Source organism: Notamacropus eugenii, chromosome 3 (genome assembly GCF_028372415.1).
Source record: "Notamacropus eugenii isolate mMacEug1 chromosome 3, mMacEug1.pri_v2, whole genome shotgun sequence".
In the NCBI taxonomy this organism is placed as follows: Eukaryota; Metazoa; Chordata; class Mammalia; order Diprotodontia; family Macropodidae; genus Notamacropus; species Notamacropus eugenii.
In genome coordinates, this window is record NC_092874.1 from 278,259,324 (window position 1) to 278,282,403 (window position 23,080).

At 38.9% G+C, this 23,080-nt stretch overlaps 1 protein-coding gene across 4 annotated transcripts in view; it reads right to left on the reverse strand.

Moving 5' to 3' along the window:
• The window catches only part of NTN4 (netrin 4), a 164,908-nt gene that overhangs the window by 64,926 nt on the left and 76,902 nt on the right, over window positions 1–23,080 (reverse strand). The window lies entirely within an intron of this gene.

Consider the following 23,080-nt stretch of genomic DNA (forward strand, 5'->3'; position numbering starts at 1 on the left):
AAAAGCTGGAATCTATATATGGCTTTAAGATTTGCAAAGCACTTTACTTCCATGTGATCCATGTGATTCATGATAACCCTGGGAGGTAGGAGCTATTATTACCTCATTTTATAGATGAGGAAATTGAGGCTGGAAAAGGGTGACTTGCCCAGGGTCACACCCCTAAGTCTAAGAGCATTCTATCTACTGACCTACCTTGCTGGCCCAAAATTCAAAACTAGATGAAAGGGTCTTAAGGTGAGATAGGGACCCTTAGAATTCAACCTGGAAACTGATGTCTCAAAATAACATACAGCTCTCACTAGTTCTCAGGGATCATTTTTTTCCTTGAATTTCTTTTGGCACCTTTTCTATGAAATTAGTGGTCCTTACAAGTAAATGTTCATTTATATTTAAAACTGCCATTAACCCAAAGAACCATATAATTATAATATGCTCTATAAAGTTAAAAAATATTACAGAATGTATGTGGAAATATCTGCTAGGCTCAAGAATTACTCTGATTCGAGGAACGCCAATCTAAATGTGTATAGCATGGAAAGCAAATAGTTTTTTCCTGGTATTCTTAAGATATGAGGAAATAGAGTCATCACTCTGAGGAGAGAGCATGAGGAGTGGAATGGCACTGGATCTAGAGTTAGAGAACCTGGACTGATCTTAGTGCTGTCAGTTACTAGCAATCTGACCTCAGGTAACTCACCTTCTCTCTTTCTTCATCTGAAAAATGTGGAGAATACCAGGTTATAGTGAAGAAAGTGCTTTTGCAAAAGTGCTATGTAAATACTAATTCTGTCATTGTTAAAGTTATTTTCTATTGATGTAACTGTATTGTGTGATACAGGGTTTCTCTGGCTGCTCTTAATTAGAATAATGCTCTATACTCAGCAAGCACTTAATATTTTTAAAAATAAATTTATTTGTTGAATCAACAGTCCCTTTATCCCTCAAGGGACAGAAAAAAAGGCTGGTTTTGTTTTGTTCAAATGGGAGAAATATGGACTAAGGTTGAGCAATAATATAACTCCACATGGTCAGGATGCTACAAAAGTCTCTTAAGTATATTTTAGAGATGGTCAGCTATCACCACTATCATGTTTGGCCACCAAACTGTAGCCCTTAAGACTCATTCCTTAAGGCTAAGCATCCCCCAGGGCTCTGTCCTGAGTCCTCTTCTCTCTCTAGACTAGTTCACTTGGCAATCTCATCAGCTCCTATGTATTCAATGACTCTCAGATATACTTATTCATCCTCAATCTCTCTCCTGAGCCAGTTAGCTGGCATAGTGGATGGAGTGCTGGACCTCAAGTCAGAAAGACCTGAGTTTAAATACAGCCTCAAACACTTACTAGCTGTGTGACCCTGGGCACTTAATTTCTGTTTGCCTTAATCCAGTGAAGAAGGAAATGTCCAACCACTCCAGTATCTTTGCCAAGAAAACCCCATGGACAGTATGGTCATGGGGTCATGAGGAGTTGGACATGACTGAATGACAATAAATAACCTCTCTCCTAGCCTCCAGTTTTACATCTACAATAACATAGGGGACATCTTGAACTAGATGTCCTATAAGCATCTAAAACTTAAAAAATGTTCCATACTGAAGCTATTATCTTTCCCCTTGACTCTCTTTTCTTTCTAAATGTGTATTATTATAGAGGCACCAACAACCTCCTCACACAGGCACACCCCCTCCGTGTCATGCTCTAGTCTCTCTCCTACTTCCCATATGACTCTGTTGCCAAGACCTAGTGATGCTCTCTTTGCAGAATCTTTTGCATACAGCCCCCTTCTTTCCTTTGACACTAACCACTCTGGTGCAGGCCCTCACCACCTCACCCTAGCCCATTACAGGAGCCTACTGGTTTTTCTCCCTGCCTCAAGTCTCTCTCCAATACAATCCATCCTCCACTCAGCTATTTAAGTGACCTTCCTAAAGCACAGGTCTGACCATGTCACCTTTCCTATTCAATAAGCCCTTGTGGCTCCCTATTATTATTTCTGGGATGAGACAAAAAATCCTCTTCCACCTTTTCAGACTTACATCCTCCTCCCCACAATGCACCCTGTCATCCCATGACATTGGCCTCTTTGTTGTTCCTGCACCTGACACTCCACCTCTCAGCTCCAGACATTTTTGCTTCCTGATTGCCATGCCCAGAATGCTGTCCCCTCCTTATCTCTGCCTCCTGGCTTCCCTGGCCTCTTCCAAGCCCTTCCTCATGCTCTTTCATGCTAGAGTCTTGCTTAGGTTCATTATCTCCAATTTGTTTGTACAGAGCTGGTGCTTAAAAAACACTTGTTACCTGACTTCCAGACTAAACTCCAAGCCCTCCTCTGATAAGTACTAGCTGGGCTGTGAAGCTTAAAAGAGATAATCCATGTCAAAGTACCTTGATATAACCATTAAGTGGTATATGAAAAGCTGCAAGATGAAGCGAAGAGAGAGCTGGTTTTGGAGGCAGAAAGACCTGAGTTCAAGTCCACTTCTGATACATTCTGGGGTTGTGCGACCTGGGGTCAGTCATCTGAGCCCTCAGTGTCCCATGTAATTCTCTACAACTAAAACTTGCAAAGCATGTGTACTCTGTTGGATTGATGGAGGGAATGGCCTTGGTGGGAGTTCCCTAGACCAATGTAAACACAGTTCTAGACTCTCCTCTCTCCCCCAAAAAAGTGCTGCATAAATGTTGGTTATCACTAAGCTATGAATTTTCCTCTTTGTTCTCAGGTCCTCCTCACCCAGGTTACAGTTTCCTACTGAAGACCTAGCTCTTCTCAGACATGATTTTTTCATGTGCCCATGGGTTTGTGAGTATTCTCCGTACAAGTTCAGCCAAGCCCAATACCACTTGCTTCCATGTTTTTCAGCAACTAAAGTGCCCTGCCAAGCTGAACATGGGGGCAACTTCCAGAGCTTCTGATGAGTGAAAGTTATACCTAGGTATTTCCTTCTTCAATTTTTGCAGAGGTGTTTGGACCTGTTATTGCTAGTAGGTCTGTTTTTATTCGGCTTTTTCATTTATCAGGAATGAGAAGTAAATCGGTCTCATCATAGAACTTCTTTCTGTACCAATAAAGACCATACACTTTCATGTTGGGCTTTTGATCATTCAATGCTCTTTTCAAATAAAAGGGAATCTTGGAGAAGGAGACTGAATGAAAATTCTCTAAGGTTGAAGACCTGGGTATACTGAAGATAAAATGAGGGAGCTGGAGAAAAGCAGCAGAAAAGGTAGGGAAAGGAGAGGTGATCCAAGAACACAGCACTTACATCTTGACTTTGCAGTACCTGGCACATAGGAAGAGCTTTATAAATACTTTTAAAATTAGTCTCTGTTATGTCAAATCTGTTGAAATGACTGAGTAGAATTAGAGTCAGAATTCTTAGAATAAACCATATCTATTCCATCATGATTAAGAAGGGGCATCAAAGAGGGCATTGCTTAGGGAGGGCATAGGAGGACATGTTAACAGGGGGAGAAAATGAAATAAAGAATCTATAATGGGAGTAATCACAGGGATGGAATTCTCCTTCCCCATGTGCTCAGGCTTGACTATGCTGTATGAAGTATGGGTGCAGTCGAGTACTGAGCTCCTCAGCCATCTTCTGGTGAGCCAGGTATGCTCCACAGGGTGTGCCAAGGAGAGCAGTAGGGGGCTGGGGAGGTTAAGAGGGTTATGATTACTTGAACTAAAAATAGAATAAATAAATTTTACGTATCTCAAGCATCTTGACAAAGTCCCTCTATCACTAGAGAAATGAGTCAAATCTCACTGCTTAAAATTCCATTACAACTGCAATATTTATATAACAAAAAGATTTCCAAGCCACCAACACTATTTCATAGTGTTAGTTACACACAGCTGTTAAGTTGCTTGATGTAGCCACAGGAATGTCTGACAGGCTGTATCTGTAATGGGAATGATGCACAATAATAAAAAGGCTCTGAGAGCTCCCTGCCACCTCTTGCACAGGACCCATTAGTGAGCAGCTGCCAAACTGAGACAGGGCAAAGCCCTGTGCACAGAAGAGGTTAATGGAAGTAAGGAGCACATGGAGGGTAGAAGCAGCAGTAAAAGCAGCATGAGCTGATATGCCTAATCAAGTGGTGACTTCTTCCTCTGCCTCTATTTAGGAACCTAGAAAGGGTCCGGGACTGGCCGGCTGACAGAGAAACTTGTTTCCATGGGGTTGAGCAACTTATCTTTAGCTTAGCACAGTACTCAAAAAAAGCAGGGCAGAACCAGGGACCTCTGTTCCCATCCTGCTGAGGCTGCTCCCCTTCTTGTCCACCTGTATGCATCAGTATTACTCCAACTGAGTGGTCCATGAGGTCTGGGTCCCAGGAACAGTATCTTGTCTTTGCATTTCTAGGGAAAGCGGAAGTCTTGAATCAGGTCCTTCTTTGTTGAGGGGGTACTCAGAGGAACTGGCCCACTGACCTTGTTTTTATTAGAGTGGGAAATCACCATCATGATGATAAGTGACCCCAAACTAGGCTGACATGCCTTTTGTCTCAAGTGCGGCTCTACGGTCCCTCCTTCCCTCACCATCAGTGTAGCACCCTGACACATATTTCAAGAAAGCCCTGATACAACAAAATCTTAATACAAGAAAGTAAACTGGAGAGTACCTTATACTCTGTTGTTATAGAATCTGCCATGGAATCAGATGGTTTTCTATTGAAAAGACTTATTTATGAAGGGAAAGTAATAAAGGTTGACATTTGCAGGATTCTTTAAGGTTCAGAGAACTTTACATGCATTCATCATTTTATCTTCACTCCACCCCTGTGAAGTATTTAAAAGCTCAATTTTACAGATGCGCAATCTAGGCTGAGGGAGGGTCAGTGACCCACGCCTGGTGAAGTAGCTAGTAAATGTCTGAGGTGGGATTTGAACCTGGTGTCTCCTGACTCCACCACAGACACTGCCTCTATTTTGCACATAATAAATATCAACTGAGTTTTTGTTACGCTCTTGTACAATAGTAGAGTTTTATAGAACCTGTTGCTGTCAGGGACCTCAAAGCTATCGGACTCAATCTCCTTACTTTTAGGTATGAGCACCATAGAACGGCACCTCAAACAATCACCATAGCATCTGTCCCTGCCCCCACCATCTGACTAAAACCAATCAATCAATACTTATTGATTAACAACTAAATACAAGGTACTATGGTTTCTGCTGTGGGGAACACAAAGAAGCAGAAGGCACAGACTGCCCACAAAGGACTTATGATCAATTTGGGAAAGGAAGACATGCAAGAAAAAGCTTATTAACAACACAAGGTAAGAAGTGATTAAAGTCCAAATAAGGCAAGAAAATGATAGCAGAAAGTTCAGAAAAGGGAGAACTGGGTGGAGGGGATAGAATTTGAGCTAGACTTCGAAGGATGGGGCAGCAATCTCATCAGCAAAGAAGGGCAGGGGGCAAGGGAGAGTACATGAAGAAAGTAAAGGCATGAAGGGGGAATAAAAAAAAAACCGGTACTGAGAAGTTAGCTTAGATTGAGATGGTAGAGAGCTCTGAATACCAAACTAAGGATTTGGGACTTTGTTGGGAAGAGCCATTGAAAGTTTTTGAATATGGGAGCAACACACATCTTTCTTTAGCTCTTCCTTTGGCCCTCCTTTACACTGTCTCTCACACTTCTCTCTTTTCATTTCTTTTCTCCAGTCTATGCCCCAGGATTGTGAATGGACTCCAAAGGCATAAAAATGGTAATCAAGGTTTAAAAAGTATCTGACTCTTTTTATTATCTCCATCTTGTACCATTTTTGATCTTGGATTTGTCTGGTCTCTTTTTGCTTAAGGGTTTGTCTTAGGCTATGAATTCCAGGCTTGGGAGGCCATAGACATCCCAGACATTGAGGGTCACCTCATCAAACATTCACACGTATCACGAGATGCTGAAGACGGGGTCATTTCCCTCCCTCTCTCCCCACTCCCACCCCCCAGGGAGGACCTCAGAGCATTCCCTTGCTCCCACATGCTGAGGATTTGGAGAAACCTCCCAGGGTCTGAATAATGTCTGCCCAGCAAATTTTTTTGCATACAGAAAAATTCAGGGAGCTGTCATTTTGACAAGGTACCAAAAATAACTGTAAATCATTACCTAGAGTATTTAAAACAAGAAATCCTTCCTCAGCGATACAACTATTGCTGTTCAAGCTTGAGAGATCACCCACTATTTGATGCTCGTGAAGAATGTGCAAGTAAAACTAGGTCTTCATTGAAAAAAAAGTCACTTCACGAAGAGAAGACCTTGAGTATATTAAACTGATCTGACCTGGTCCACAAATAACCAGAGAAGGATCAGGTAAATGGGGTTAGGTAAATAATGCCTCAGACTGGCCTTATTAAGTATAGCTACTGAAGAACTCTGGGTCTATCTGTAGAGTTGCAAGGTTTCAGACCTAGTTTAATGACCCAATTGCAATTCCCTTTTGTTATCAACATTCTTTTATATCCTGTAAGTTCTTTAAGCCCCTTGTTACACTGGGAATTTTTTCTTCTTCTCTGTTGATGTGAAAAGTATCCCTGCCCAAATCCAGTAGAGTTCATTTATTACTAACTGATATCCTATGAAAGAGAGCTAAGCGTCCCATAGGTGTCTGTTCTTGTCAGACTACAACTGGACTGTCCATTCAACAAGCACTGGAGAAGCAACTAAGCAACTATGTGCAGGGCAGGAACTGTGATTTGCATTTTGGGGTAGACAAAGACAAGAGGGAGGCCTTGCCCTTCAGGAGCTTAACTTCTACTAGGAGGATATAACCTGCTCCTGCATAAATGTGGGCAAAGTAAATTCAAGAGGGAGATAATGCCAGCCACTGGGGGAAGTCAGGGATTCTTCTAAGGTAGAAGTGAGAAAGAAGGGTATTCCAGGCATGGAGGACTCTGTATGCAAAGGCACGGAGGTGCAGACATTATGAACAACAATTAGGCTAGTCTGACTAGAACAGAAAGTCACGAGAACTCATCACCAGGGTCAACTGCTATGGCTGAATACTGTATTCAGTTATAGGCTCCCAATTTTGGGAAGAACATGGATAAATAGGAACATTCCAAAGTAAGGCAACCGGGTGACTAGAAATCATATCATATGAGAGTTGGTTGAAAGAAATGGTTATATTTAGCCTGAAGGAAAAAAAGACTGAGGGTGGGGGAGAAGGGTTTGAGGTTGACAGACTTAGGGGGAGCAGTGGGTTGATAGTTATCTCTAAATATCTGAAGGGCTGTCAAGTGGAAGAAGGATTAGACTTAGTCTCTGTGGCTCCAGAGGGCAGAACTAAGACCAATGGGTAGAAATGAAAAGGAATCAGATTTCTCTACTCATTAGGAAGAACTTTCTGAATAAAATTGTTCAAAACTGTAATTATTTGCCTTATAAAATAGGGAGCCCTCTGCTACAGGAAGAGTTTAAGTGAGGTTAGAGAATGACCTATAAAGCATAGTGTAGGAAGCTACACTCTAAGGTCTCTTAAGGTCCCTTCTAACACAAGACTCTAGGAATAAGACTTTCTTCTCAGTTGTTTTTATAACCATTATGATAAAGACTCCTACAAGCTTGTGCCCAGAATATGGTAACCAGAAATCTGGTGTAAAGAAAAGAGATCCTTTAGTTCAAACAATATGTTTATTAATACTTAGCTACTTTGGTAACAGAGGCCATATGAAAGAGTCATGCACAGTTTGAAAGAATTATTTGGCTTTTCTGGGCCTCATTTTCCTTATTTATAACATAAGGCTGCTGAACTAGATCACCTCTAAGATGTTCCTTCTAGTTTTAAAGTTCTGAGCCTGAGTCTGCAGGTGAGGGTAGGATAACTTTCCTAGGAGTGAGGACTGAGGGAACTACTCTAGAACCACTTCTGAGTGGAGAAGAATTGCTGAGGCACAGCAGAAGTCCCATACTTTTCCTACAATTAACCCCAGACTGTACCAGTTAAAATTGTATTTTTCAGTATCCCATAAAAAGCATATACAGTTTCATATTTCTCCCTTCTAACCCCCATGGTTGCCATTGAGATGTGCCCTGTATATGCCAGAATGACAGTAACTACACCACTCAAAATGGCAACTCATTTTTCTCAAACATTATAGCACATATTTCTCTTTCCCTACTCTAGTCTACTTTTCAGATTGTCCTTGAACCAGAATGAAGACTTTTCCAGCCAGTAACCAGTGTTAAAAACAATCCCTTTCTGGCTTCCAGGATGTTACCCTTTCTTTTGATAATGATTTATGCTACAGAAATTCGCCAAAATAGGATTAGAAAGGCTGGGAGCCAATGTGGTCTATGTTCCTGGAGAATTTAACAGAATTCTTTCAGGACTAGACATAGAATAAATTTCCAAGATCTTTTCTAGGAAAGATGTAGGATCATTGGGTCTCAGAACTAGAGGTGGAGAGATCTCAGGGGCCAACTTGTCTAACCCTCTCATTTTAAGGCTCAGAGAAGATATAAAGAGATGACATTCAAATGTTTTTGGAATGGATTTCCCACTTGTTCCCCTATTGAAAACTATAATGGAAGTGAAGGGGGATATATTATTTGCTTTATAACCAATTTTTCAGGAACATATCTAATACGTAACATCAGGTCATGAATTCATGTTATTACTGCACCAGTCTCTGTTCCATGTTGTTTTTATTCATTATGTTGTCATCTGGAATTCCATGTAAAATATCAATTTCTTTATTCCATATTAACATTAGAATTTCAAGAAATGGAAGATGGGAATGGTGCCTTATCTATATCTCCCACCACCAAATGCCTATTTAAAGATCACTTTAGCAATTCATGAACTGCCATCTTATGAGAACAAATTATTTAAAACTAGGAAATATCTAACCAATAACTTGGATATGATGTGAATTGGGAAAAATATTTTTAAAAGAGGCAGTGTGCTGTGAGAAATTCTCAAACTTTTATTGAGGAAAATATGCCTTTTTTAAACTAGGAGTTTGCACTTATGATTTAACAGAAGAGAGGGCACAATGGTGAACACTAAAAGCATAACTGAGACTAAAGGCAAAGGCTGCTTGAGACACCTTGAGACACCGTAGAGATCAACAGTGAGTATCCAAAATACTTGTCTATTAAGATGATATGTGGAAGTAATAATGTAAACAACTGAACGATGCTCTTTTGTGTGATTCTAGAGAAAATGGTTTTTGTCAAGACCATCTGGGCTGCAAAAAAAATAAAGAGAGTCCTAGGGAAAAAATGATATTATGGTCAAAGTAATGGCTTGTTCATAGTTTCCCAAATCTCTCTCTCACTATCCATCACTGAATTAGAAATTCCACTCAAGATTTGATTCCTTTGAGTCTTGTAGACTCTTTTGTCATCTAGAGTAATTTATTAAAATGCAAGTACCCCAGGAAGGGGAACATCTTAAACCACTAACTGCTTTGTTTATATCCTTGAATATAACACCTAATCTTTGTATGGCAGAGACAGAAATTGTAAAAAGAGAGGAAAAACAGAGGGGGGAAAGATGATTAAAAAGCAAGATGAAAAGATGTCAATGAAAACCTTTGCCTACCTTGAAATTTTGCCTAGGACTGGTCCTGGTTAGATGACTTGTGGATCAAGTGGATGTAAGTAAATTTTCTCAATAAAGAGAAAAATTTCAGTGTGGGGTTTAGAAAGCCTCCACAACCATTCACATGATTGACTCTGTCCAGAATCTGACTTACTGAGTTTGATATCACCTTTTTTCACTTTACTAGGAAGTAAGAATCCTAACTGGATATTCTACCAGGATGTCTTTATCAGATTGTCCCCTTGGGCTGCCTGAAGAACGCTTAACATTTTAAAAGGTTCCACTGTCCAGAGTATATTTTCTAAGGAGCATGTTCGTTGTGAGGGTTGCCCTTGTCTGCACATCTATTTGGGTAAGGAAGGCTTGAATAATTCTCATCTTGGTTTAAGAGTTGAGGTCCATTATAAATTCAGGTGAGCCCCCATCCAAATTACTGGTCATTCTTGGGAGCTCAAAGGTAGACTGCATGATACTCCTAAGGAGTGGGCCTTCTGGATCTAGATGACATATTTCAGTGTCTCTTAGGGGCAATTTCTGACCTTTTAGAAGTATTTATCAGGCCCAGTTCAACAGACATGAAATTTATTTTTAAATGTTAATCACAGAAGTGTGACTATTATCCTAATAAATGAATTTACAATCTGTTCTTCCCTACTGGGACCATTAACCCACCATATCTACATAAGCGATTACTATTCTTATCAGATAAGATTGGCAACATTTTAGGAACTTCCTCTCATGTAACAGAAGGCTTTTGTAGTCAATTTTTATTTATGTTATGAAGATGACAAATGATAATACCACGAATACCCTAATGTTTGAAATGAGTCCTTTTCAGAGTTAGCTTGCTGGCGTATTTCCATTTTTTCATGTACAAACGTCTGTATGCCCTAAAGCTTTCATTTGTATGTCCAAATGTCAGTTCATCTGATATGTGAATACTACTGGCATAGGAAACCAGGATCTCTAAGAGTACTTAGAAATAGTACAATCTTTTCCTCTCCACCAAAAAACCCTCCAAATCCCAAAACAAAAGAAACCCAACAGCCTTTTACATTCCAAATTAACTGGTACAAATTCAGAGTGCTTGAAACTGTTTGGTTGTAATATAATGGTTAGAATAAGCAACTACAAATCCAGATTTGTGGTTCATATAATTCAACGTATATCACAGCCCACTCCAGGAAGCGTGTGGGTTACTGCAGAGGTTCTTAAGTTGGGGTCTATGAACTTACAAAAAGTTTTTTTTTTTAAATTTCAATATTTTTTGGCTTCTGTGTGTTTTATGTATTTAAAAACATTATTTTGGGGGAGTCCATAGGCTTTAACCAGGCTGCCAAAAGGGTCAACGACACAAAAAAGCTAAGAACCCCTCATTAATGAATAGAGGCCTGGCCTTGGAGGGAGGACTTAGTGTGACTATTATTAGCGGTGTGACCATGGGAAAGTCTTTTCACCTTTTTTAGTTTCAGTTTCTAATCTATGAAATGCCTCTCAGCTTGAGTTTCATTATCTATAAATGGGAATAATAATTCTTAAAGTAGCTATCTCACAGGGATGTTGTGAGGGATAAATAATGTATATATATATAGAAATTGGCAAACTTTAAAGCACTATTATCTGCAGAAAGAAAAAAGCTAGAACTTGTCTAAGCACAAAGAAAATTTTGCTCAATACGTATGATTTAAAAAACAGGTCAATTAAAAGAGTACTTTTTTGTGCTTAAAACTTTTGGGGGTCTTAAAAACAGCAACACTTTAAAGTTAATAGATGAAAGAAGGTTAAAATATTGCAATGATTTTTAATTTACACCTACCTCAATAAAAGTGTTCTTAGAGTCGGGCATAGTTTGAATTCTGCGTTCCTAGGAGAAAACTGTGGGAAGGGATTCCTCACCCTTTGCTATCCTTTAAGAGAGCAAAGAAGGGGCCTACCTTTACTGGGCTTATTCGTATTGACAGCCAGAAACTCAGAAGTAGAAATGTCACCTCCTTTGGAAAACACACTTGTCAGATTGCCTTTTCCGTGTCTGTTTTGTTAATTAACAAATCATATTTCTGCCATGCCTTATTTTACTACACAAAGGGAGCTAATGATGCTTTCTATTCCATTTACTTGAAGATTTATTTTGAAAAATGCCATTTCAAAGTCCATGATTGTAGCTAAGCAAGTTTGAGTACTCTCCATTTTCAAGAACTTCATTCCAGTAGCTTCCTCTTTTTCAGGATCATCAGGCACTTTACCTTCCCTCTGGGCACTGTAATAAATATTTTTGCCATAAAAATGCAAATAGCATTGAATTGAAAATTGTAATGCCCAGGAGGGTTATGAAGATTACATTTAGATAAGATCACACTATTGCTTACTTGGGAGATTTTTCTGTTATTACTTCACTGCATAGACCTGTTCCTTATTTGCTCTTTGTGTATTATGTTACTAGGTGAGCATGTTGCATTTGCTACCTTTGTCAGAGCAGCTGAGCTGTGGAATAGGGCAGTAGCAGCTGGGAAGAGCCCTAGCAATGGTACCAACCGCCCCCCCCCCCCCCAACAACTCCATGTCTTTTTGGAGGCTGTACAGAGAAACAGACCCTCAGAGCTAGTATGTTTGCAAGGCCCAGTACAATCAACCACTAGTGCAGAGCTGATTCTCTCAGGAAGAGGAAGGGAAGAGCTAGATAGTGAGCTAAATGTGATCTCTTTGTGTTGAGGGAGTGTGGTTTCAGAAATCCATATTGTTCCTGAGTGGTTGCCCCTCGATGTCTTGATGATGTTCCTGGGGTAAGTCTTGTGCACCAGGCTGTGGCATGAACTAATACTGAAAGGTTTGATAAAAATACATTTGTCACAAGATGAGTATCACAAGTAATTTTTCTGTCCCATCAGCTTAAAAAAAAATACCTACCTGCATGCATTTATCAAAGACACATAATACACACATGTATCTAAGGATATGAGCCTAGAGTACAAGCACTTTGTGTGTATATTTGTGTGATGTGTTTGGTAAATTACTAAGGTGCTCACCTAGAATCACGAGGTCAGTGGCCCACCTGACTGGGTTTAGCACCTCTGCTACCCCCTATTTTTAAAAACCCAATTGGCTAGTAGTTCTCATGAATTAAGAAGCCAGTAAATGTCAGTTGCCAGGTGTCATGTATTGTAACTGAAATAGAATGTCATTCATTATGTATTTTAGTCACGTGGCCCACACATGTAGATTTTGGATGATGGCTGCCTCTGTGCACAGTACTAGATCCCAGGGTACCCATGTGTTGCTTTTTTCTGACCTAAGGATAGTAGCAGTTGATTTTGTTTGTTGTTTAGTCATTTTCTCAGTAACGTCAGACTCTTGGTGACCCCTTTTTGGGTTTTCTTGGCCAAGATACTGGAGTGGTTTGCCATTTCCTTCTCCAGATTGTTTTACAGATGAGGACACTGAGGCAAATAGGATTAAGTGATTTGCCCAGGGTCACTCAGCCAGTAAGTATTTGAGGCCATATTTGAACTTAGAAAAAGGAATCTCCCTGACTTTAGGACCTGTTCTCTAAACACTGTGCCATCTAGCTGCTCTTAATACCAAATGACAACATTGCCAATTTGTCTAATGTTTCTCTATTTCTTTGCTCTGAATCTCCTGCCCTGGGCCTGGAATAATCTCTCACTTCATTTCTATCTCTTAGGATCCTTGAATTAATTGTATTTATATCCAAGATTATATCATCTCCATAGAATGTAAGTTCTTTGAGGGCAGGTACTATCTTAAAAAAACCTTTTTTTGTTCTTTATCTCCAGTGCCTAGCACTATTCCTTGCATATTTTTAAAATTAATTGACCAGTGATAAGTATGTCCTTGACATCCTGTGGGGTTATTCTCTTGGGTGTGCATCTGTGTTGTCCCAGGACCCTGGTACTAATCATCTAAGTGGGGGCTAGGCTATATTTATGGTCAGATTTTGCCATGAAATTGGGAAGGTCAGTATGAAAAATTTCAGAGTGAGGCTGAAGGGGCCCTAGCTTTGGAATTGACCTGGGCTCAAATTCTACCCTGGACATTAGCTAGCTGTGGGACTTGGAGCTAACTTCTTGAGTTTCCTGCACCTCAGTTTCCTTAATTACAGAATGAGGCGTTGGTTGGGATTGCTTCTAAGATCCTTTCCAGCTCTCGACCTCTGAACCGTGAATCTGGATCTCCGGATTTTAAAAGTATTTTGGGAAGTTATAGAGCCTTCCCCCTCTATCCTGCCTAAAGATCAACATTGGTGCAAGGTGCTGAGGCTAAAATTAGGAGACCATCTTTGCTGCAGCTTTGCTCACCGCCATTTACTGCAATATATACAGACCCACAAAGTAGCATACAGAACTTGCTCTAAACTTGGCTAAGGAGTTGGATGGTTTGTTTTTTTTTTAAAAGTCAAATGCCTCACTACTTAAGTTATTAGGACAGTACTACAAAGAACATCAAAATCCACGTCTCTCTGCTCCTTTTATTTAAGTTCAACTAAGGGTTGTTTTCATGTTCCCCTTATGCTTGTCTTTCCACACTTCTTTGACTTTTTCAAGGTCACACAGCAATTCAGTGGCAAGGCTGGGAAAAGAACTCTCAAGAGACTCCCAAAATACCAGAAGCCTCCATCTCAGAGGAGTGATGTCAGCAGGAAGATGTTTGTCTCCCACTACCACCTACAAGACACATTAAAGGCCTTTTAGGGTATACATTCCTTAGTGGGCAAACATGAACCATGACAACTTTTATTTCTACGAAGCCCATTAATACTGAATAAGTTTGTGAAAATGATAAAAAATAAAACCAACAATATATAGCCTACAATGTCATATTCTATAGTATTAATGTGGCAGTTATTAAGAAAGAATTTAGGAAAGTGAGAGAAGGAAGAGTCTACTCTAGCACAATTTATTTTGTAAACAATCACAAATAGCTGACAGAATATCTGACAGACTGGGGAAATGCTTTGTGTTTTTATTCATAATATCTTGAGAAATAAAAGGCATTTTGTAGTGATCTGGGAGTAAGGTGGAAGCCATTAGAGTTATTATAGGGGCATTCCTAAGTATATTTTCTCCATTAACATGGAAACCTTCACGTTTTCACTGTGTTCACACAGCTTTGGGCTGTCTTACAGAAAACTTTGTAGTCACATGCTATTTTATATTTTCTCACAATGTTTTTCTTTTCTTTTCTAGCTCACATTTTCTACTCTTTTCATTTTTGTCTTATCAGTTCTGTTTGACTGCCACTAAGTATTCTATACTGTATGAAGGCTATTACAAAAGTTGACTTGTTTAAGATAAATGAGCCTCTGAGTATTATACAAGAAGCCAGTTGCTAGGGCATGTTTTCTTCTGCAGTCCTTGGTCACTGAATTCATTCATTCAAATGCTTCTTTTCATATCACAAATTTGCTTATTTCTTGGTGAGTCTGGTAAAACACATTCTTGATAACTAAGTAAACTCATGTAGAGAGGGAGAAACAACGTTAGAAATGCTGACTTACAGAAAGGTAACGTTGATATTTGAGATTAGGATGATAGTTTACATTTACGCAATGTTTTACAGTTACAAAGTACTTTCCACATTTACATCACCATAAAGATATATGTGAAGCTCTAGGAGTGGATGCATTTCAGATTCTTTTTAAAAAAGTCATTTTCTTATCTTCTGTTGTCCCTAAAGTATTTATTTTTATATAGTAAATTCAGTCACAGGACTTTGAAAATAAGATGATTATTCTGGAAAGTTCTTAGTTGCTTGCCAGCTTTTAGGAAAATTTTAGATAGACAAATAAGATGTAAGATACTCACGTTTTGCCATATGAGTCACTATTCTGTTTTACACTAGATTTTTAGGAATATGACTAAGCTCAATTTTGTCCTTATTCTCAAAGTTCATGAGGGCAGTTAACCTTTGGGTACGTCACAAAGGCTTGTCATAATAAGACACACAGCAACAACTTCTATGTGTTTCCAAGAGTTATGTGTCATGTAATCTTACAGTATGGACTTCTAAAGGAATCAAACTTTTTTTCAAAATTTATAAGACAAAACACTTTGAAAATCCCACAAGGCACACTACATTTACACATACTCATAATAGGTATGTATATATATACATAATGTATAGTGTATGCAAATAATTACATATGTATGCACATACATTTCATGTCAATCTACCTATCTATTTATCTATCACATATTTCTCATTAAGAAATTTGGAGGTATACGGATTCTTTCCTTCAAACGTTCCCAAGTTTCCCCCATCCTTAAAAAACACTCACTAGACCTAATGTACCCTTGAGCTCCAGACTATATCTCTTCTTCCTTTCTCAAATTCCTAGAAAAAGTTGTCTAAATTTACTGCCTTCACTTATTCTCTCATTCTCTCTTCAACGCTTTTCGATATTGTCCAACTTCATGATTCGACTGTAACTTCTCTTTCAAAATTTTCCAGTGATCTCTTAATTGATCACAAAATATGATGACCTTTTCTCAACTTTCATTCTTCTTGGCATATTTCCTGCATCTGACACTGTTGGTCACTTTCACTGTATTTTTTAACTTTAATACCACAAAAGTACATAAAAGGATTGTATATGAAACCATAGATCTCTACTTCATTATTTTTTTTAAGTATACAATAAATTCTACATGCTATTTTCAAAACTTTCATACTTGTCTGTGCTTCCTTCTGAATTTCCTTTGGTTCTTTTTTGGTGCATTTAAAATATGTCTCAGTGGTTCACTTTTTTGGCATCCCCATTACTAAGTTCCTTCCTTCTTCCCTACCACCATCCTCAAATTAAAAACTTAGAGAAACAAAAACACTTGTAACAAATAAGTATAGTCATGCAAAATGAATGCACATAATGACCATTTTCAAAACTGCCTGTCTCTTTCTGCACCCTGATTCCATCAGGTAACATGATTTATCATAGATATTCTGAGAACATGGCTGGTCACTGCTTTGATGGTTGTTCTGAAGTCTTTAAAAGTTGTCTTTCTTCACAATACTGTTGTTCTTGCATGAATTGTTCTCCGGGGTCTGCCCACTTCACTGAATGAGTTCAGACTAGCTAAAAGTCTCTGAAATCACCTCTTTCATAATTTCTTATGGCCCAACAATATTCCATTACATCCATACACAACAATTTGTTTAGCCATTCCCCAACTGATGGGCACTCTCTTAGATTCTGTTTCTTTGCCTTTCTTCTCCTGCCTTCCCCTCTGAATTTCTTCTGTAGGATCAGGAAGCTTGTTTTGCTTGTGGACATTGTTTCTCCCATACCACTATCCTCCCTACCAAAACTACTCCACCGACATTCCCACTTGTTTCCCTGTGTTGAATATGATTTTTTTTGTGTGTGTGTGTGTGTGTGTGTGTGTGTGTGTGCATTTCCAAAACTCCTTTTGTCTGGTTCAGATTAGAATGAAGTTCACTTAACACCTGCTCCCAAAAGCCCTTCCTCCATGTTATTGTGCTTTTCTCAAACATTCCAGTTAATAGAAATCGTAAATTCTATACCTACCCCTTCTTTCTCCTTTTAATATCAGTATATTCTTCTTACTCTCTCTTCTATTCCTCCTCTTAAAACCCTCAATCCACCCTTTGGTCCCCTGTTTTTCTTGTTTAACTCAATATCCTTTGAAGACACTTGAAGAGATACTTATTTATTTCCCCCCATTAGAATGTTAGCACTGCTTCTTCATACAGTTTCTTTCAATTGCTTTCCTTCCAATTTACCTTTACTAGGGTTCTCTGGATTCTTGTGTTTGTATTTCAAAGTTCCTGTTCAGTTCTGATCTTTTCCCAATAGTCCTCTATTCCATTAAAGAATCGTTCTTTTTTTTTTTTTCCTTCTGGGGGATTATGTTCTGCTTGGAAAGGCAAGTCATAGTTGATTTTTGGAATACTGCATTCTAAGAGCTATCATCTTTAAGTTATTTTTCAGTAGGGAATTGATGGTTTCTTTCTATTTTCAGCTGCCCTTTGGTTCTAGTAGAGCTAGGCAGTTTTTGCTTGTAATTTCTTGAAATATAGTGTCCAGACTTTTAAAATCATGGTTTTCAATGGATCCAGTGATTATGAAATTATCTCTCTTTAACCTGTTTTCTTGTGTTATTTTTGATGGATATCTTATGGTTTTTTCCCTTTTTTTCATCTTTTGACTTTGTTCTAATGTTTCCTATTGTCTCATGGAATCATTCATTTCTGATCTATTTTAGTTTTCTATCCATTTCTTGGATAAGATTGTCCACTTTCTCTTTTAAGCTATTTATTCTCCTTCTGATTCTTTCTTCTAGGACTTTTATCTTTTACCCTAGAGACATTTCAAACTAATCATGTCCAAAATGGAACTTTTCCCACAAACCCACCCTTCTTTCAAACCTTACTATTTCTGTCAAAGGCATGACTATTCTTCTAGGTTCCCAGGTTTATAACCTTAGTATTATCACTAACTACTCACTCCCTCTCACCTCACATGTCTAAACAGGTGTCAACTCTTACCATTCTACTTCCACAATATCTCCACTAACACAGTGAAAACTTTAGTTCAGGACCTTATATTATGGCAACAGCCTCTTAATTTGGTCCCTCTGCCTCAACTCTCTCAGCACTACAGGCCATACACATACTGCTGTCAAGTAATTTTCCATAAGCAAAGAGCTGACCATTTCAACTCCCTCTAATTCAATTAACTCAAGTGGCTTCCTATTGCCTCTAGAATAAAATGTAAACTCTTCTGTTTTAACTTTTCAAGTCTCTAATAACCACGTCCCAACCCCTGCTTCTAGTTTCATTGTACATTACTCTCCCATATTCATTCTGCAATTCAGTCAAACTGTCCTTCTCTCTGTCCCTTACACACCACACTGCATTTTTATGCCTTTGATTGGTTTTCCTCTATGTCTGGAATCTCGACCTCACAGAATCCCTCTCTTCCTTCAAGATATTGTTCATATGCCACCTTTTACACTAAGCTTTTCCTGATCCCCTCAACTCTTTGTTTCTTCCTCTCAATCCACCTCATATTTAACTCCTTTGCTTATTCGCTTTATAATCTCTCTTTATATAAATGTCACATATATGTATGTATGTTGTCTCTTCCATTAATTTTATTTGTATTTCCAGCACCTAGCACATTGTCACATAGTATATACTTAATAAAAAATTGTTAAATGTTAAAGAAATGATAAATGTTTATAATATTAATAAAAGGACAATAAGTAATTTATCATCTGGAACACAACAAAAAATTATTTGGAATATTAGAGAATCTTACAACAAAAAATCCTTCATATTTGTGGAAACCACTTTTGTTTACAGAGATATTTAAAATAAATGCTTATGGAAATGAGGAAGTGTAACTGAAAAAGGATACCTGCATATTCTCTGGCCCTACTTATGAGGAATATGAAATGAAGGTAATCTGCCACTGTTCTATGCTCTGTAACCACCAGAGTGCTATAAGCATGTGATCAACATTTTGTTATATACATGTGTATGTGTATGTGTGTATGTATGTCTGTTATATATTCTCTATGTCCATAATTATTTGTGTGTTGGTTTCTTTCTTGATATGCAAGCTCCTTGAGGAAAGGGACTATTTTTGCCTTTCTTTGTATCCCTAGTGCTAAGCATAGTGGTCTTGAAGGGATTGAGCATTAGGGAATTGAAAAGCACATAGTAGGTGTTTAATAAATGCTTACTGATAACGGATGATGATGATAATACTGAATTCTTGAGAAATTCCTGTGTCACAGAGTCTGATTTCAATACTGGTAAACATAAAAATCCTGTATTTTGGCAAAGTTAACATATAGCCAATCTATCCATGAGAAAATGAAATATGCACTGGTTCCATGGGAGGAGAGACGAGAGACTGATTTATCATCATGCACTGAATTTGGGTTACGTAGAAAAGCAATCAGTAACAGACTAACAAAGGCAATTCCGTTCTCCCATCAGTAACAGGGTTATTTTTGCCTGAATTATCTCATCAGCCTTAAGTCTCTGTGATACATTTGTGATATTTAAAATATGTTGTGTTGTACTAACCATTAACTGGATAGTCAAATTATCTATGTATGTAGTGATATGGGAAGCATTTAAGATAGTTTCACTCTTAAAACATTACTAAAACTTGATTAATCTTTTTCTAAAGTTTATTTTCCACATAAAAGAAAGCTACATTATAAACAGACTTGCTATGGACAATTTCTTTACTGCATGATACCTTTGTATTTTAATAGTCATTGGGTGATTTAGTTTTGATCATACCATTAGAGCAGAAATATAACTTTGTAAAGTATGCCCATTATTTAAAACTGTTACAAGGGAATCATAGAATCTTCAAGTTTTAAGAGTCCCCTAAAGTTATAAGGTTGTTGAGTTCAACCTTCTTTTTTTTTCTTTTTTTAAATTAATTTATTTAACTCAACATTCATTTTCACAAAATTTTGGGTTCCAAATTTTCTCCCCATTTGTCCCCTTCCCCCACTCCAAAACACTGAGCATTCTAATTGCCCCTATCACCAATCTGCCCTCTCTTCTATCATCCCTCCCCTCCCTTGTCCCCATCTTCTCTTTTGTCCTGTAGGGCCAGATAACTTTCTATACCCCGTTACCTGTATTTCTTATTTCCTAGTTGTTCCTAAAACTTTGAGTTCCAACTTCTCTTCATCCTTCCCTCGCCACCCATTCCCTTTGGAAGGCAGGCAATTCAATATAGCCGTATCTGTGTAGTTTTGCAAATGACTTCCATGATAGTTGTGTTGTGTAAGACTAACTATATTTCTCTCCATCCTATCCTGCCCCCCATTGCTTCTATTCTCTCTTTTGATCCTGTCCCTCCCCAAGAGTGTTGACTTCAAATTGCTCCCTCCTCCCATTGCCCTCCCTTCCCTAATCCCTCCCACCCTGCTTATCCCCTTCTCCCCCACTTTCCTGTATTGTAAGATAGGTCACCAAAATGAGTGTGCATTTTATTCCTTCCTTTAGTGGAATGTGATGAGAGTAAACTTCATGTTTTTCTCTCACCTCCTCTCTTTTCCCCTCCACTAAAAAGTCTTATGCTTGCTTCTTTTATGAGAGATAATTTGCCCCATTCCATTTCTTCCTTTCTCCTCCCAATATATATCTCTCTCACCGCTTAATTTCATTTTTTAAAGATATGATCCCATCCTATTCAATTCACTCTGTGCTCTCTGTTTCTGTGTGTGTGTGTGTGTGTGTGTGTGTGTGTGTGTGTGTGTAATCCCACCAACTATTCAGATACTGAAAAGTTTCAAGAGTTACAAATATTGTCTTTCCATGTAGGAATGTAAACAGTTCAACTTTAGTAAGTCCCTTATGATTTCTCTCTGCTGTTTACCTTTTCATGCTTCTCTTCATTCTTGTGTTTGAAAGTCAAATTTTCTTTTCAGCTCTGGTCTTTTCATCAAGAATGCTTGAAAGTCCTCTATTTCATTGAAAGACCAATTTTTCCCCTCAAGTATTATACTCAGTTTTTCTGGGTAGGTGATTCCTGGTTTTAGTCCTAGTTCCTTTGACTTTTGGAACATCATATTCCACGGCCTTTGATCCCTTAATGTAGAAGCTGCTAGATCTTGTGTTATCCTGATTGTATCCCCACAATACTTGAATTGTTTCTTTCTAGCTGCTTGCAATATTTTCTCCTTGACCAGGGAACTCTGGAATTTGGCCACAATGTTCCTAGGAGTTTCTCTTTTTGGATCTCTTTCAGGCAGTGATCAGTGGATTCTCTCAATATTTATTTTGCCCTCTGGTTCTAGAATCTCAGGGCAATTTTCCTTGATAATTTCATGAAAGATGATGTCTAGGCTCTTTTTTTTGATCATGGCTTTCAGGTAGTCCCATAATTGTTAAATTGTCTCTCCTGGATCTATTTTCCAGGTCAGTTGTTTTTCCAATGAGATATTTCACATTATCTTCCATTTTTTCATTCTTTTGGTTTTGTTTTGTGATTTCTTGGTTTCTCATAAAGTCATTAGCCTCCATCTGTTCCATTCTAATTTTGAAAGAACTATTTTCTTCAGTGAGCTTTTGAACCTCCTTTTCCATTTGGCTAATTCTGCTTTTGAAAGCATTCTTCTCCTCACTGGCTTTTTGAACCTCTTTTGCCAATTGAGTTAGCCTATTTTTCAAGGTGTTATTTTCTTCAGCATTTTTTTGGGTCTCCATTAGCAAGGTGTTGACCTACTTTTCATGCTTTTCTTGCATCTCTCTCATTTCTCTTCCCAGTTTTTCCTCCACCTCTCTAACTTGATTTTCAATATCCCTTTTGAGCTCTTCCATGGCCTAAGCCCATTGAATACTTATTTTGCCTGTTTGGGATACAGAAGCCTTGATTTCTGTGTCTTTCCCTGATGGTAAGCATTGTTCTTCCTCATCAGAAAGGAAGGGAGGAGATATCTGTTCACCAAGAAAGTAACCTTCTATGGTCTTATATTTTTCCCTTTTCTGGGCATTTTCCCAGCCAGTGACTTGACTTCTGAGTGTCCTCTTCTCACCCACCTCGCCTCCAGATCTGCCCAGCCAGCAATTGGGGTCTGAGATTCAAATGCTACTCCCCAGCCTCAGGGCTTTGGGCGGGGGTGGGGCTGCTATTCAGTGTGAGATTAAGTTCAGCTGCTCGGGTAGGGGCAGGACCACCACTGGAGGCTTAGTTCCCTCAGGGGGTTTACGGGGAGACCTTCAACAATGGATCCGAGCTCCTGCCTGCTTTGGGAGCCCTTGTCCACTGCTGCTTCTGCTGTTGCCTCCCGAGGGGGCCTAAGTTATGGGGACACCCTGCTCCCCTCTCGGCGAGCAAAAAGGCTCTCTCACTGACCTTTAGCGCCTGTGGGTGGAGGGACCTGTGTAGCCGCTGGAGATTCTGTCCCTGAAGCCTGCTCGGATCTGCTCCTCTCGGTGCAGCCCAGCCAAGGCAGGGCTGGGCTCTGCCCTGGTCTGGTGTGTGACGGACCTTTCGTGTCAGTTTTTCAGGTCTCTCTGGAACAGTAATCTCCTCCACTCCATTGTTCTGTGGCTTCTGCTGCTCCAGAATTTGTTGGGAGTTCTTCTTTACAGGTAATTTATGGGCTGTGGGTTCAGAGCTAGCATATGTCTATCTTTCTACTCTGCCATCTTGGCTCCTCCCTCGAGTTCAACCTTCTTGTCTTCTAATAACAAGATCCCCTTCACAATAACTGGGTCATATTGCTCTGGCTGAATACTTTTAGTGATGGAGAACTCACTATCTAAACAAGGTAGTTCATTCCATTTTTAATGGTTCTAATGGTTAGAAAGTTCTTCCTTATGCTGAGTCAAAACTGTGCTCCTTATAACTTCTATCCATTGTTACACAGTTCTGCCCTCTGAACCCAAGCAGAATATGTTAAATCTCTCCTCCACATGACAATCCTTCAAATACTTGAGGACAGTTAATATGCCTTGTTAAATCTTTTCTCCTCTGGGATAATTATTTCTATTTCATTCAACTGTTTCTC